This window comes from Hyla sarda, chromosome 3 (genome assembly GCF_029499605.1).
Source record: "Hyla sarda isolate aHylSar1 chromosome 3, aHylSar1.hap1, whole genome shotgun sequence".
Taxonomy (NCBI): Eukaryota; Metazoa; Chordata; class Amphibia; order Anura; family Hylidae; genus Hyla; species Hyla sarda.
The window spans coordinates 256,184,265-256,200,627 of NC_079191.1; the positions used below are offsets into that span (position 1 = coordinate 256,184,265).

The 16,363-nt window shown below is 44.8% G+C and overlaps 1 protein-coding gene and 1 long non-coding RNA gene across 3 annotated transcripts in view; one reads left to right on the plus strand and one right to left on the minus strand.

Moving 5' to 3' along the window:
• Window positions 1–16,363, plus strand: part of TPD52L1 (TPD52 like 1) — a 132,635-nt gene that overhangs the window by 14,993 nt on the left and 101,279 nt on the right. The gene's annotated exons all lie outside the window — the stretch shown is intronic.
• Window positions 3,087–16,363, minus strand: part of LOC130362280 (uncharacterized) — a 45,942-nt gene continuing 32,665 nt past the window's right edge. For both annotated transcript variants that reach the window (XR_008891343.1, XR_008891342.1), the window contains exon 2: window positions 3,087–3,112. This is a non-coding gene — a long non-coding RNA (uncharacterized LOC130362280). The remainder of the gene's footprint in view (window positions 3,113–16,363) is intronic.

The following is a 16,363-nucleotide window of genomic DNA, read 5'->3' on the forward strand; positions in this document are numbered from 1 at the left end:
GCTGGACGCAGGTCCATGCCAGCCTGTACACCATCTGCCAGCTCATAACATCTGATTAGCTTGCGTTTTACCTGCTGTACCTGCTATAACTGTATACATCCAGGCCGGACATTGCTCCGTGCCAACAGCAGGCAGCCCGTCCATCTAAGCACAGCGAGTGCAGAGTATAATGATCCTGACATGCGCTCACAGGCCTACTGTATCAGGACATTCTGGGACTTCCAGTCGGAGTAACTCTGAGTTCAGTGAATCCACTAACCGGAGGCCGGACGCAGCTCCGTCGCCAACCCGCAAGTGCAGAGCAATCTACAAGGTGGTGAGTGGTGACGTGCATTAACCTTCTAATCACTTTAAGGGGACGTGTTTCACACTTATCTTGAGTGAATTTCACAAGTGATTGAGGCATTTGATTATGGACATTTGATTCCTTATAGGTGGTTTTATTATATCCCATTTTTGTTTTATTCCTTTTAACACTTGTGATCATATTTATTTGTAATTTTTATCATCTTACTACTTCCATATCAAGGGCCCTGCTTGGATAGTAGTGCATTACCATTTTATTTTATGTATAATAAATATTATACACTTAATTAGCCATATCTCAGGTCCAGTATACTGATTTACAACTTTTTACTGTGACATTCACACTGGATATAATCCTTTTCTATCTATTTATCTATCCATTTTTCACTCTTCGCGTTCCTTTGAGAACTGGTTTACTATATTTTTATTCCATTTTAGTCACCAGTTAACCTTGGGAACGTTCTTATGCTTTAGTGAGCTACACCACCTCTTTATCCACTAGTGACATCTGTTTGCCATTTCATGTTGTACAATAGTAACATCAGTTAGCCACCAGCCCACCACCTTCCTACCATTACCAGTCCACCATCTCATGCTGTATGCTAGTGACATCTGTCCATCATCTCATGCTGTACGCTAGTGACATTTGTCCTACAGCTCATGCTGTACGCTAGTGACATCTGTCCTACATCTCATGCTGTACACTAGTAACATCTATTCTCCATCTCATGCTGTAAAATAGTAACATCAGTTAGCCAACAGCCCACCACCTTCATGCCACTACATGTCTGCCATCTCAGGCTGTACACTAGTGACTTCTGTCCACCATCTCATGCTGTATGCTAGTGACATCCGTCTGCCATCTTATGCTGTACGCTATTAAAATCACTCAGCCACTTCCTGCTGTACGCGGGATACTACTAGTTATACCAATCCACCATCATCCTACTTCCAGCCAGGCCAACACATACACAACCCATCATCCCCAGAAAAGGGATAATTTTTTTAACTTTTCGTACAAGAGCTATTTCTTCTTCAGTCTTCACTATTTTAGAACTTGAATTCTGTTGCTACTCCCAAAAGAGGGATAATTTTTTGAACACTTGCAAAAATCCATGCCATCTTCTTCACTTGCTAGACTAAGAACCTGTTGCTACTCCCAAAAAGGGGTCATTTTTGGCACGCTGGGATAAAGTCATGGCGTCTTTCAATGCCCCCATGTGCATATCAACACTGTCGGCCATCTACTAACAACAAGGGATACTTCATGCTGCATCATTTTGGTGTGAATAAGCCAAAAAAAAATGGGAAATCTGTAATAGTTAGCACAGGTTACCGAATGTCATCATAACTGAGCCTTAAAAACACTTTAAAATTTAAATACATACTTGAATACATTCCTAACAGTGTTAGACAGGGGTTTAGAGCTGTTGGGCAGTGTAATAAATGTGTTTAGGGGCTTATTTTATTGCCGATTTGAGTCGAACCAAGCTTAACCAAAGTGGTAATTTCCAAAAAGTTTGTTGAGTCTGGCGAACCAAACTTTTTAAAAGTTCGCTCAACTCTAGTTTTCATAAATCTTTTCCAATGACCTTAAACACACAGCCAAAGAAACTGCCAAATAAAGAAAATAAAGCAGAGAAAATTAAGGACCGCACAGGAATGCGCCATCTGATAAACAGCTATGCATTCTGCGGACACAGAATTTCCATGCCTGAAACATCTGGCAAAGAAATTCCATTGTGTGCACAGCACAGCAGAATCCCATTGAATTCAACCGGACTCTGCTGCAGCGGAATCTCTGTGCCTAATTCCAATGTGAACATGGCCTAAGTTTTCCAATATACTGTAATTACTAAAAGCTTTAATAGTAAACTATGCTTTTTTTTTTAAATACATATATATTTATATATATATTTATATATATATATATATATATATATATATATAATACTACACCTCCCTTGCAAGAATTTATACCTGTATTATCACTGTTGCCTGTCTGAGGCTATCTGTATTCATGTTTCACCCCATCACTGTAGCTTTGTCAAGAGGCAGCGGATGCACCAAAAAGCAGGGACAGAGGTCTGGACGAGTTTACGGCCCCACTTATCCCTGCTTGACGTGACAGTATCTCTCCAAAACTATGCTGTAAAACTGTTAGTATGGGTAGCGGGCAGGTCTCATACATGATTCAATTTATCTCAGCTAAACTTTATACATGTTCGTACAGCAGTCCCACCTACTTGTTTTAAACACTGTCCATAAATCGATAATGAATATCTTATCAGGTGGTCATGTTAAACTTTAAGCACCTTTTGTTCTCAAATTTTAAGACTGATTTGTTTTGTCATTGACATATCCACCTGTATCTCATCATGTATCTTTATATGACTCTTGTGAGAGGATTTATACTGTTTTTATAATAGGCTGCGTTAGCCATACCTTGCTTTAATCCAATAAAAACCTCTGGCAGATGACTATGTACAATTGTATGGAATGCTGCCCAGATCTACAAGCTCTTCTGAACATATTTCATTTACATGTTAACAATGTACCTAATAAATCTGACTTCCAAATTCAAACCAGTAACAGAATGAAGTACATTGTTATGATGAGGAAATAAGTAAATTAAAGAAAATGCATAAAAAGGAAAGTACATTATTTAATTCAGGGTTTTAATATAAATATGACTACTCTTTGTGCAAAATACCATCAACTGGGGTTCTTGTAGTTGTCACTTCATTAAGGAGCAGTGCCTTCAGCTGAATGTTACTAGAAGCTCAGTAAGCACAAGGGTCTTCTTCTGCCAGACACAAGTAGAAAAAATGAAAATGAGAAGAGGGGAACACAGCTAAAGAACTATTGGTACAAGTATGGGATGGTATGAAGTCAGCAATAGGGATGACAAGTAGTGTATGGTGTACCCCCATATGGGAAAATAAGAACTCCCCAGAAATAAAGAAAATTGCAGAATATATGAATTGGGAAGATAAAGGAATTAGGTTGGTAGAGCATGTCTGCACATTGGAAGTGTTTGGAAGTGTTGGAAGCAGATTGGAAGTGTTTGAGCGAACGGTTTAATTGAAAAAATAGTAATTATTTTGGTTGTGTACAGTTAAAGGATGCTTTGGGACAAGAAGAACCGAAAGGAAAATTAAAGGTAGAGTGTTATCACATTACAGAATATATTAAAAATGCACAGGGGGGAAAAAAGAAAATAATGAGTACATTATATAAAATGCTAGGTCAGAAGGGTTGGGAGGACGTAGTAAAACGACTAGGACAGGCACTTCATATAGGTGGAATCACAGAAGAAGAGTGGAAACTGGTGTTAAAGAATATTAGAAGAACAACGATTAATGCAAATAATAGGGTGTCTTTCTTGATGTTAGTATATTGTGTGGGTCTGGGGGAGGTAATTGGTTACACATGATATGGAATTGCACGAAGTTGCAAAAATTTTGGAGTGCGGTTTTTGAAACTATTAATGATAGAATATGTGTGGTATTGCTCTTTGAACCTAAGGTCGCAATTTATGGATTGGAGATAGTAGGAACTAAGCATACGGATCTTATACTTGGAGTATTAGGAGTGGAAAAGAATTTGATTCTCAGGAAATGGTTGGCCCCAGCGGCTCCATCAAGGGAAGAATGGTTGGCATGTGTAATTAAGGTTAGAACTTATGAGTTGTTGCTGTTTAAGAACAGTGAAAGAAATAAAAAAAATCGAGAATAAATGGCTACCCTGGGAGAAAGGAGAAAGGAGATAGTGAAAAGGAGAAAAGAGTATGAGAGGAGGAGGGAAAGGAAGCAAGACAAAGGCTTTTTGGGCAGGCTGTCTTAAGGGGAGGGAGGAAAGGGGGGTGGGGGGTTTGGTATTGATAACGCTGAAAGTAATAATGGATTTTTGTATGTATTGAAATTTATAACATTAAAAAAAAAAAAAAAAAGAAAGAAAGAAAAAATCAAAATTGAACTTTTTTCAAGTGCCAGACCTCTCCTAGTAGTTGGTTCACAAGGCTTGGAAACCACATTAATAAAATATGGTTTATGGAAAGCACATATCAACGCGTTTCTGCCCCAGGGTGGGCCCTTCGTCAGGACAAGGTGCTGATACAAAAGTTGTGAGGTACTGACAATATATACACACAGAGGTTCATTACAAACAGGAGTTACATCAATTAGGATTAGGATATTCACAGACAACAGTTAAGTGAGTGACGTAACCACCCTGACGTTGAGAGACAGATGGTTGTCACGGCACTTATTTAAAAACACAAGAATTTTTGTGCTGGAGATGTTAGTATACATATATAATGAGAGTGGTTGACATAGAGTTTAAAAATAATATATGGGCTAAAAGACTTCCATAGAGAGAATGTAACTCCTCATGTATTTAGTAGAAAAGCACAAGTGCCAGTGAGTTCCAGTGTGGTGAGCGCTATATAATAAGAACGTTGTTCAAAAGGGGCAGGGGAACGGGCTTGTATTTAACAGAACAAAAAAGTTTAATACTTGTAAATAACAAACGACGCAGTCAGCGCTGATATCAGTGTTCACAATGGGAGCACTACAGAACAGTAGCTGAGGGTAAAAAGGGCGGAACTATATTCCTGCTCCGGGCTGCCTGCGCTGTTATCGTGCTTATTATAGTGCTGAGATAGGCAGTCTTACGGGGCTGTAGCTGAGGGAAAAAGGGGCAGAGCTAATTCTTGCTTGTGACAGTGCTAATGCCGGCACTGCTAAACAGCTGTTTAACATGGACCACAGATGACCTTCTGGTGACATGCAATGTATCTTTGTTTTACACCAATATCAGACATGATATTGGTATTGGTGCAATTGAATCCTGTATAGAAAACCGTATGTATTGACTTAACATTGTAAACCGTATGTCAAACGCATAATCCGGTTTAGTCCATTTTGCGTCTTATACGGTTTTCTCAGTTTTTTTACCCATACCCAAAACCGTAGACTACCACGTTTTTTCATCTGGGTGAAAAACCGTATTAAACCGTATACAGTTTTTTTTTTAACATGGGAGTCAATGGAAACTGTACAGAACCGTATGTGCATAAGTGTCACGATGCCGGCTGGCAGGTAGTGGATCCTCTGTGCCAGAGAGGGATTGGCGTGGACCGTGCTAGTGGATCGGTTCTAAGTCACTACTGGTTTTCACCAGAGCCCGCCGCAAAGCGGGATGGTCTTGCTGCGGCGGTAGTGACCAGGTCGTATCCACTAGCAACGGCTCAACCTCTCTGACTGCTGAAGATAGGCGCGGTACAAGGGAGTAGACAGAAGCAAGGTCGGACGTAGCAGAAGGTCGGGGCAGGCAGCAAGGATCGTAGTCAGGGGCAACGGCAGGAGGTCTGGAACACAGGCTAGGAACACACAAGGAAACGCTTTCACTGGCACAATGGCAACAAGATCCGGCTAGGGAGTGCAGGGGGAGTGAGGTATAAATAAGGAGTGCACAGGTGAACATACTAATTGGAACCACTGCGCCAATCAGCGGCGCAGTGGCCCTTTAAATCGCAAAGACCCGGCGCGCGCGCGCCCTAGGGAGCGGGGCCGCGCGCGCCGGGACAGGACCGACGGAGAGCGAGTCAGGTACGGGAGCCGGGGTGCGCATCGCGAGCGGGCGCCACCCGCATCGCGAATCGCATCCCGGCTGGAGGCGGTATCGCAGCGCCCCGGGTCAGTGGATCTGACCGGAGCGCTGCAGTGAGGAGAGTGTAGCGAGCGCTCCGGGGAGGAGCGGGGACCCGGAGCGCTCGGCGTAACAGTACCCCCCCCCCCCTTGGGTCTCCCCCTCTTCTTAGAGCCTGAGAACCTGAGGATCAGACTTTTGTCTAGAATATTGTCCTCAGGTTCCCAGGATCTCTCTTCTGGACCACAACCCTCCCAATCAACTAAAAAAAAGGTTTTCCCTCTGACCTTCTTGGATGCCAGAATCTCTTTGACGGAGAAGATGTCCGAGGAGCCGGAAACAGGAGTGGGGGAAACAAGTTTGGGAGAGAAACGGTTGATGATAAGTGGTTTAAGAAGAGAAACGTGAAAGGCATTAGGAATACGAAGAGAAGGAGGAAGAAGAAGTTTGTAAGAGACAGGATTAATCTGGGACAAAATTTTGAAAGGACCAAGATAGCGTGGTCCCAACTTGTAGCTAGGGACACGGAAGCGGACATATTTAGCGGAGAGCCATACCTTGTCTCCAGGAGAAAAAATGGGAGGAGCTCTTCTTTTCTTATCCGCAAATTTCTTCATGCGTGATGAAGCCTGTAAGAGAGAATTTTGGGTCTCTCTCCATATGATGGAAAGATCACGAGAAATTTCATCCACAGCGGGCAGACCAGAGGGCAAGGGGGTAGGGAGGGGGGGAAGAGGGTGACGGCCGTACACCACGAAAAATGGGGATTTGGAGGAAGATTCAGAGACTCTGAAGTTATATGAGAATTCGGCCCATGGTAGAAGATCTGCCCAATCATCCTGGCGGGAGGAAACAAAATGTCGTAAATAATCACCCAAAACCTGGTTAATTCTTTCTACTTGTCCATTGGATTGAGGATGATATGCAGAAGAAAAGTTTAATTTAATCTTGAGTTGTTTACAGAGAGCCCTCCAGAATTTTGACACGAATTGGACGCCTCTATCCGAGACGATTTGTGTGGGCAACCCGTGAAGACGAAAAATGTGTACAAAAAATTGTTTAGCCAACTGAGGCGCTGAAGGAAGACCAGGAAGAGGGATGAAATGTGCCATTTTGGAGAATCGATCAACGACCACCCAAATAACAGTGTTGCCACGGGATGGGGTAAGTCAGTAATAAAATCCATACCAATCAGAGACCAAGGCTGTTCGGGGACAGGCAGAGGATGAAGAAAACCAGCGGGCTTCTGGCGAGGAGTCTTATCCCGGGCACAGACAGTACAGGCTCGCACAAAGTCCACGACATCCGTCTCCAGAGTCGGCCACCAATAGAAGCGAGAGATGAGTTGCACAGATTTCTTGATGCCTGCATGACCTGCGAGATGGGAGGAGTGACCCCATTTGAGGATTCCGAGGCGTTGGCGTGGAGAGACGAAGGTCTTTCCTGGAGGAGTTTGCCTGATGGAGGCTGGAGAAGAGGAAATCAGGCAGTCAGGAGGAATGATGTGTTGCGGAGAGAGTTCAACTTCCGAAGCATCTGAGGAACGAGAGAGAGCATCGGCCCTAATGTTCTTATCGGCAGGCCGAAAGTGAATTTCGAAATTAAATCGGGCAAAGAACAGAGACCACCTGGCCTGGCGAGGATTCAGCCGTTGGGCAGACTGGAGGTAGGAGAGGTTCTTGTGATCGGTGTAAATAATAACTGGAAATCTTGATCCCTCCAGCAGATGCCTCCATTCCTCAAGTGCTAATTTAAAGGCTAGAAGCTCTCGATCCCCGATGGAGTAGTTCCTCTCCGCCGGAGAGAAGGTCCTAGAAAAAAACCCACAAGTAACAGCATGCCCGGAAGAATTTTTTTGTAGAAGGACCGCTCCAGCTCCTACAGAGGAGGCATCAACCTCCAATAGGAAGGGTTTAGATGGGTCAGGTCTGGAGAGCACGGGAGCCGAAGAAAAGGCAGACTTGAGCCGTTTAAAGGCGTCTTCCGCTTGAGGAGGCCAAGACTTGGGATCGGCATTTTTTTTGGTTAAAGCCACAATAGGAGCCACAACGGTAGAAAAATGTGGAATAAATTGCCTGTAATAATTGGCGAACCCCAAAAAACGTTGGATAGCACGGAGTCCGGAGGGGCGTGGCCAATCTAAGACGGCAGAGAGTTTGTCTGGATCCATTTGTAGTCCCTGGCCAGAGACCAAGTATCCTAGGAAAGGAAGAGATTGGCATTCAAACAGACATTTCTCTATCTTGGCATAAAGTTGATTGTCACGAAGTCTCTGAAGAACCATACGGACATGCTGGCGGTGTTCTTCTAGATTGGCAGAAAAAATCAGGATATCGTCCAGATATACAACAACACAGGAGTATAAGAGATCACGAAAAATTTCATTAACAAAGTCTTGGAAGACGGCAGGGGCGTTGCACAGGCCAAAGGGCATGACCAGATACTCAAAGTGTCCATCTCTAGTGTTAAATGCCGTTTTCCATTCATCCCCCTCTCTGATGCGGATGAGATTATAAGCACCTCTTAAGTCCAGTTTGGTAAAGATGTGGGCACCTTGGAGGCGATCAAAGAGTTCAGAGATGAGGGGTAGGGAGTAGCGGTTCTTTACCGTGATTTTATTAAGACCGCGGTAGTCAATGCAAGGACGTAGAGAGCCATCTTTTTTGGACACAAAGAAAAATCCGGCTCCGGCAGGAGAGGAGGATTTACGGATAAAGCCCTTTTTTAAATTTTCCTGGATGTATTCAGACATGGCAAGAGTCTCAGGGGCGGACAGAGGATAAATTCTGCCCCGGGGTGGAGTAGTGCCCGGGAGGAGGTCAATAGGACAATCATAAGGCCTGTGAGGAGGTAGAGTCTCAGCTTGTTTTTTGCAAAAAACATCCGCAAAGTCCATATAGGCCTTAGGGAGACCGGTTACAGGAGGAACCACAGAGTCACGGCAAGGGGTACTGGGAACCGGTTTTAGGCAGTCCTTGAAACAAGAGGGCCCCCAACTCTTGATCTCCCCAGTGGACCAATCCAGGGTTGGGGAATGAAGTTGAAGCCAGGGTAGTCCAAGGAGAATTTCGGAAGTGCAATTGGGGAGGACCAAAAATTCAATCTTCTCGTGATGAGGTCCGATGCACATTAGAAGGGGCTCCGTGCGGAAACGTATGGTACAGTCCAATCTTTCATTGTTTACACAATTGATGTAGAGGGGTCTGGCGAGACTGGTCACCGGGATGTTGAACCTGTTGACGAGAGAGGCCAAAATAAAATTTCCTGCAGATCCGGAATCCAAGAAGGCCATAGTAGAGAAGGAGAAGGCAGAGGCAGATATCTGCACAGGCACAGTAAGACGTGGAGAAGCAGAGTAGACATCAAGGACTGTCTCACCTTTGTGCGGAGTCAGCGTACGTCTTTCCAGGCGGGGAGGACGGATAGGACAATCCTTCAGGAAGTGTTCAGTACTGGCACAGTACAGGCAGAGATTCTCCATGCGGCGTCGTGTCCTCTCTTGAGGTGTCAGGCGAGACCGGTCGACCTGCATAGCCTCCACGGCGGGAGGCACAGGAACGGATTGCAGGGGACCAGAGGAGAGAGGAGCCGGGGAGAAAAAACGCCTCGTGCGAACAAAGTCCATATCCTGGCGGAGCTCCTGACGCCTTTCGGAAAAACGCATGTCAATGCGAGTGGCTAGATGAATGAGTTCATGTAGGTTAGCAGGAATTTCTCGTGCGGCCAGAACATCCTTAATGTTGCTGGATAGGCCTTTTTTAAAGGTCGCGCAGAGGGCCTCATTATTCCAGGATAATTCTGAAGCAAGAGTACGGAATTGTACGGCGTACTCGCCAACGGAAGAATTACCCTGGACCAGGTTCAACAGGGCAGTCTCAGCAGAAGAGGCTCGGGCAGGTTCCTCAAAGACACTTCGAATTTCCGAGAAGAAGGAGTGTATAGAGGCAGTGACGGGGTCATTGCGGTCCCAGAGCGGTGTGGACCATGACAGAGCTTTTCCAGACAGAAGGCTGACTACGAAAGCCACCTTAGACCTTTTAGTAGGAAACTGGTCCGACATCATCTCCAAGTGCAGGGAACACTGGGAAAGAAAGCCACGGCAAAACTTGGAGTCCCCATCAAATTTATCCGGCAAGGATAGTCGTAGACCAGAAGCGGCCACTCGCTGCGGAGGAGGTGCAGGAGCTGGCGGAGGAGATGATTGCTGAAGCTGTGGTAGTAGCTGCTGTAGCATCACGGTCAGTTGAGACAGCTGTTGGCCTTGTTGCGCTATCTGTTGTGACTGCTGGGCGACCACCGTGGTGAGGTCAGCGACAACTGGCAGAGGAACTTCAGCGGGATCCATGGCCGGATCTACTGTCACGATGCCGGCTGGCAGGTAGTGGATCCTCTGTGCCAGAGAGGGATTGGCGTGGACCGTGCTAGTGGATCGGTTCTAAGTCACTACTGGTTTTCACCAGAGCCCGCCGCAAAGCGGGATGGTCTTGCTGCGGCGGTAGTGACCAGGTCGTATCCACTAGCAACGGCTCAACCTCTCTGACTGCTGAAGATAGGCGCGGTACAAGGGAGTAGACAGAAGCAAGGTCGGACATAGCAGAAGGTCGGGGCAGGCAGCAAGGATCGTAGTCAGGGGCAACGGCAGGAGGTTAGGAACACACAAGGAAACGCTTTCACTGGCACAATGGCAACAAGATCCGGCGAGGGAGTGCAGGGGGAGTGAGGTATAAATAAGGAGTGCACAGGTGAACATACTAATTGGAACCACTGCGCCAATCAGCGGCGCAGTGGCCCTTTAAATCGCAAAGACCCGGCGCACGCGCGCGCGCCCTAGGGAGCGGGGCCGCGCGCGCCGGGACAGGACCGACGGAGAGCGAGTCAGGTACGGGAGCCGGGGTGCGCATCGCGAGCGGGCGCCACCCGCATCGAGAATCGCATCCCGGCTGGAGGCGGTATCGCAGCGCCCCGGGTCAGTGGATCTGACCGGAGCGCTGCAGTGAGGAGAGTGTAGCGAGCGCTCCGGGGAGGAGCGGGGACCCGGAGCGCTCGGCGTAACAATAAGGTTCCATCTGGTTTGCACCATATGGTTTTTGACTTTGCACAGTTTTTTCCATGGAATTTCAATCAAACAAGTGAAACTTTATTCAAAATGGAGTGAGGAATTAAAAACATATACCTTTTTTTCTTAAAAAAACGGATGCAACCGGACATCATTTTTCAAACCGTATACGGTTTTTAACCGTTTATGGGTTGAAATTTGTACACACGTTTTGATACAGTTTAGTCAGGTTTTGAGGAATCCATTTACCATCAAAAACCTGATACGGGAACTGTATTGCAAAAACGTGGTGTGCATGCACCCTTACAAGACTTGTTACCTTGGTTCACCCTGTTGCATCCCCCAACATTTTTTCAGTTATACCTATTGAATTTATTCCACCTTATAGGTCCAATAGGTTAGAGCGGTTGAAGCAACTTGAGGTATTGGATATATAAGGTCAGTACATTACAACCTTTCGGACTTAATGACATTTCAGAGACCATTTTAGTTTAATTTATACTTTGGTATTAACACACTAATATATGTTGTTTGTACTATATGTCTTCACAGTCATTTTTCATGTATGTCAACAACTATCTTATGAACAATATATCAACCATTAGTGGATAATTGTAACAGCCAGTTTAATTTTATATTGTTTTTGTTGTCATGGTAATCTATTAACTGAGTAATCTTTTATATGTAGTATCCTTCTTCCATCCCCCCCCCCCCCCCCCTTTGTACAGTGTATCACACCATACAATAGTGCAATCTGGATCAATTCTCCCCTCTATAGTCTTTTATATTTAAATACCTCAGTTCCTTTTGTATACAATTAATATGGCTATTGCTACAATATTGTTCAGTATTCATCCCCTTATTAAACTACTTATTCACTACTTACAGCCATTCCACTTCAGGATGGTTATGTCACTCACTTAACTGTTGTCTGTGAATATCCTAATCCTAATTGATGTAACTCCTGTTTGTAATAAACCTCTGTGTGTAACATAGTAACATAGTTCATAAGGTTGAAAAAAGACCAGAGTCCATCAAGTTCAACCTATAACCCTAATGAGTTCCTACTGAGTTGATCCAGAGGAAGGCAAAAAACCCTCATGCTAGAGGTAAAAATTCCTTCCCGACTCCAAATATGGCAGTCAGAATAAATCCCTGGATCAAAGTTCTGTCCCTATAAATCTAGTATCCAAAACCTGTAATGTTATTGTTCTCCAAAAATGCACCCAGCCCCTTTTTGAACTCTTTTACAGAGTTCACCATGACCACCATATCAGGCAGAGAATTACACAGTCTCTCTGCTCTTACAGTAAAGAACCCCTGTCTGTGCTGGTGTAGAAACCTTTCCTCTAAACGTAGAGGATGCCCCCTTGTTATAGATACAGTCCTGGGTATAAATAGATCATGGGAGAGATCTCTGTACGGTCCCCTGATCTATTTATACATAGTTATTAGGTCTCCCCTAAGCCTTCTAAACTAAATAATCCTAATTCTGATAATCTTCCTGGGTACTGTAGTCCTCCTATTCCCCGTATTATCTGGTTGCCCGTCTTTGAACCCTCTACAGATCCACTATATCTTTCTTGTACACTGGTGCCCAGTACTGTACACAGTATTCCATGTGTGGTCTGACTAGTGATTTGTACAGCGGTAGAATTATTTCCTTGTCGTGGGCATCTATGCTCCTATTGATGCCCCCCATGATTTTATTTGCCTTGGCAGCAGCTGCCCGACACTGGTCACTGCAGCTAAATTAACTGTTAACTAAGACTCCCAAGTCCTTTTCCACGTCAGTCATCCCAAGTATGCTCCCATTTAATACATAATCCCAGCCCGGATTATTCTTCCCCATGTGCATAACCTTACATTTATCAGTGTTGAACCTCATCTGCAACTTCCCAGCCAAAACCTCCAACCTATCCAGATCCATTTGTAACAGTGCACTGTCCTCTAAAGTGTTTACCGCTTTACAGAGTTTAGTATCATCTGCAAAGATTGCTACTTTACTATTCAACCCCTCTACAAGGTCATTAATAAATATATTAAATAGAACAGGACCCAAGACGGACCCCTGTGGTACCCCACTAGTAACAGTCACCCAATCAGAATAAGTACCATTAATTAACCCTCTGTTTCCTATCATTGTGCCAGTTACCCACTTACACACATTCTCCCAGAGCCTAATCCTTCTTATTTTATGCACCAACCTTTTATGTGGAACCGTATCAAATGCTTTGGAAAAATCCAGATATACGACATCCAGCCATTGCCCTTGGTCCAGTCTGGAGCTCACCTCCTCATAAAAGCTGATCAGGTCATACATTTATTTTTATCAAGATACTCCAAAATAGCATCTCTTAGAAAACCCTCAAACAGTTTACATGCAACGGAGGTTAAACTAACAGGTCTACAATCCTGGGGTCACCATTTGACCCCTTTTTAAATATCGACACATTTGCCATGCGCCAGTCCTGGGGAACAGTCCCTGTCACTATAGAGTCCTTGAATATTAAAAATAGGGGTCTGTCTATTACATTACTTAATTCCTTTAGAACATGGGGTGAATGCCATCTGGACCTGGTGATTTGTCTATTTTGATTTTTTGTAGGCGGCAATGTACTTCTTCCTGGGTTAGACAGGTGTCCTGTACTGGGGAGTTTACCTTATCTCGCTGTATTTCACCTGGCATTTCATTTTCCTCAGTGAATACAGTGGAGAAGAATTTATTTAATATATTTTCTTTAATTTCTTCCTCTTTTTTTTTATATAGTTTTGGGGTTAGTTTTACTCTCTTTTGCAATGAGTCTTCAATATTTCCATAATACCTGGTACACTTATTACTTATATGTCAAATAAAAATATAAAATAGTTAAATTAACCCTTACCTACACCCTTATATAAAAGATTGGTTTATGTTTCAGGTCCCATGCAAGTATATGGGACTTCCAGTACCTTACTCCACAAGCTCCGCATCTCCTGGTTAATGTGCCAATCCGGCTTGCAAGCCATAACCCATCTCACAAAGACATGCCCACATTTTAAAACCAACCCCTTTTATTATCTACCCTTTTTGTGCATCGGTCTGGCTTGCAAATCACGCCCAGTCCCACAAAGCTACGTCTCCTTCTATTTTCACATTACAATATCTTCATCACAGATCAGTCCCACCTGAGGACAGGATATGAGAATGGGATATGAGGTCGGGATATGAAGTCAAGATAGGACTAAGGGAAATGAGGTTGAGATAGGAGGTCGGGATATGAGGATGGGATATTAGGTTGAGATATGAGGACGGAATATGAGGACGGGATAGGAGGTCGGTATAGGAGGTTGGGATATGAGGATGGGATATGAGGACGGGATATCAGGACAGGACTTGAGGTTGAAATAGGAGGACGGGATAGGAGGTCGGGATAGGAGATTGGGATAGGAGGTCGGGATAGGAGATTGGGATAGGAGGTCGGGATAGGAGATTGGGATAGGAGGTCTGGATAGGAGGACAGGATAGGAGGATGGGATAGGAGGACGGGATAGGAGGTCGGGCTATGAGGACGGGATAGGAGGTCGGGATAGGAGGACGGGATAGGAGGTCGAGATAGGAGGCCGGGATAGAAGGTCAGGATATGAGGTCAAGATATGATGACAGGATATGAGGATGGGATATGGGGTTGAGAAATTAGGATGGGAAATGGGTTGGGATTTGACAACAATATATTAGGATGGGATATGAAGTCAAAAGCTTCCTCCTTTGTTGATTTTCCTCCCCAACAAGGATTAGGAAGGAAAAACCAGACAACGCCAGGTACTCAGCTAGTATATATATATATATATATATATATATATATATATATATATATATACATAAAACTCAACGTGTGTGTGTGTGTGTGTGTATGTATGTTCCACAAAAACTTTCAAACAGCTAAAGATATTAACTTGAAACTTGGCACACATGTTACTTATATGTAACAACAAACATAGGATATGAATTTAACCCTTACTCACCCCCATTTGCCAGGGGCGGGGCTTATGTTTAAAGTCCCATGCAAGTCAATGGGAAATATATGTTACTGCATAACTTCCAAACGGCTGGAGATATTTCGATAATACTTGGTCACATGTTACTTATATGTCCACTTAAAATATAGGATAGTTAATTTAACCCTTAACTACCCCCATTTGTGAAGGTCAGGTTTTTTTTTTTTTTAAGTCCCATGCAAATCAATGGGAAATGTATGTTCCCATATAATTTCCTTTAGACTGGAGCTATTTCATTACCTGGTACGCTTATTACGAGTCAGGATATGAGGACGAGATGGGAGGTCGGGATAGGAGGACGGGATATGAGGACGAGATATGAGGTCGGGATAGGAGGTCAAGATAGGAGTTTGAGATATGAGGACGGGAAAGTAGGTCGGGATAGGAGGACGGGATAGGAGGTTGAGAAAGGAGGTCGAGATAGGAGGTCGGGATAGGATGTCGGGATAGGAGGTCGGGATAGGAGGACAAGATAGGTGGTCGAGATATGAGGACGGGAAAGGAGGTCGGGATAGGAGGTCGAGATAGGAGGATGGGATAGGGGGTCAAGATAGGAGGTTGAGATATGAGGACGGGAAAGTAGGTCGGGATAGGAGGACGGGATAGGAGGTTGAGAAAGGAGGTCGAGATAGGAGGTCGGGATAGGATGTCAGGATAGGAGGTCGGGATAGGAGGACAAGATAGGAGGACGGGATAGGAGGTCTGGATAGGAAGTTGGGATAGGAGGTCGAGATAGGAGGACGGGATAGGAGGTCGAGATATGAGGACGGGAAAGGAGGTCAGGATAGGAGGTCTGGATAGGAGGTGAGGATAGGAGATCGAGATAGGAGGTCAAGATAGGAGGTCGAGATATGAGGACGGGAAAGGAGGTCGGTATAGGAGGACGGGATAGGAGGTTGAGATAGGAGGTCGAGATAGGAGGATGGGATAGGAGGTCGGGATAGGAGGTCAGGATAGGAGGTCGGGATAGGAGCTCGAGATTGGAGGACGGGATAGGAGGTCTGGATAGGAGGTCGAGATAGGAGGACAGGATAGGAGGTCGAGGACGGGATAGCAGGACGGGATATGAGGACGGGATAGGAGGATGGGATAGGAGGTCGGGATAGGAGGTCGGGATAGGAGGATGGGATAGGAGGACGGTATAGGAGGTCGGGACAGGAGGTCGAGATAGGAAGTCGGGATAAGAGGTCGGGATGTGGGGTTGGGATATGACAACAATATATGAGGACTGCATATGAAGTCAAAAGCTTCCTCCTTTGTTTATTTTCCTCCCCAGAAAGGATTAGGAAGGAAAAACCGGGCAACGCCGGG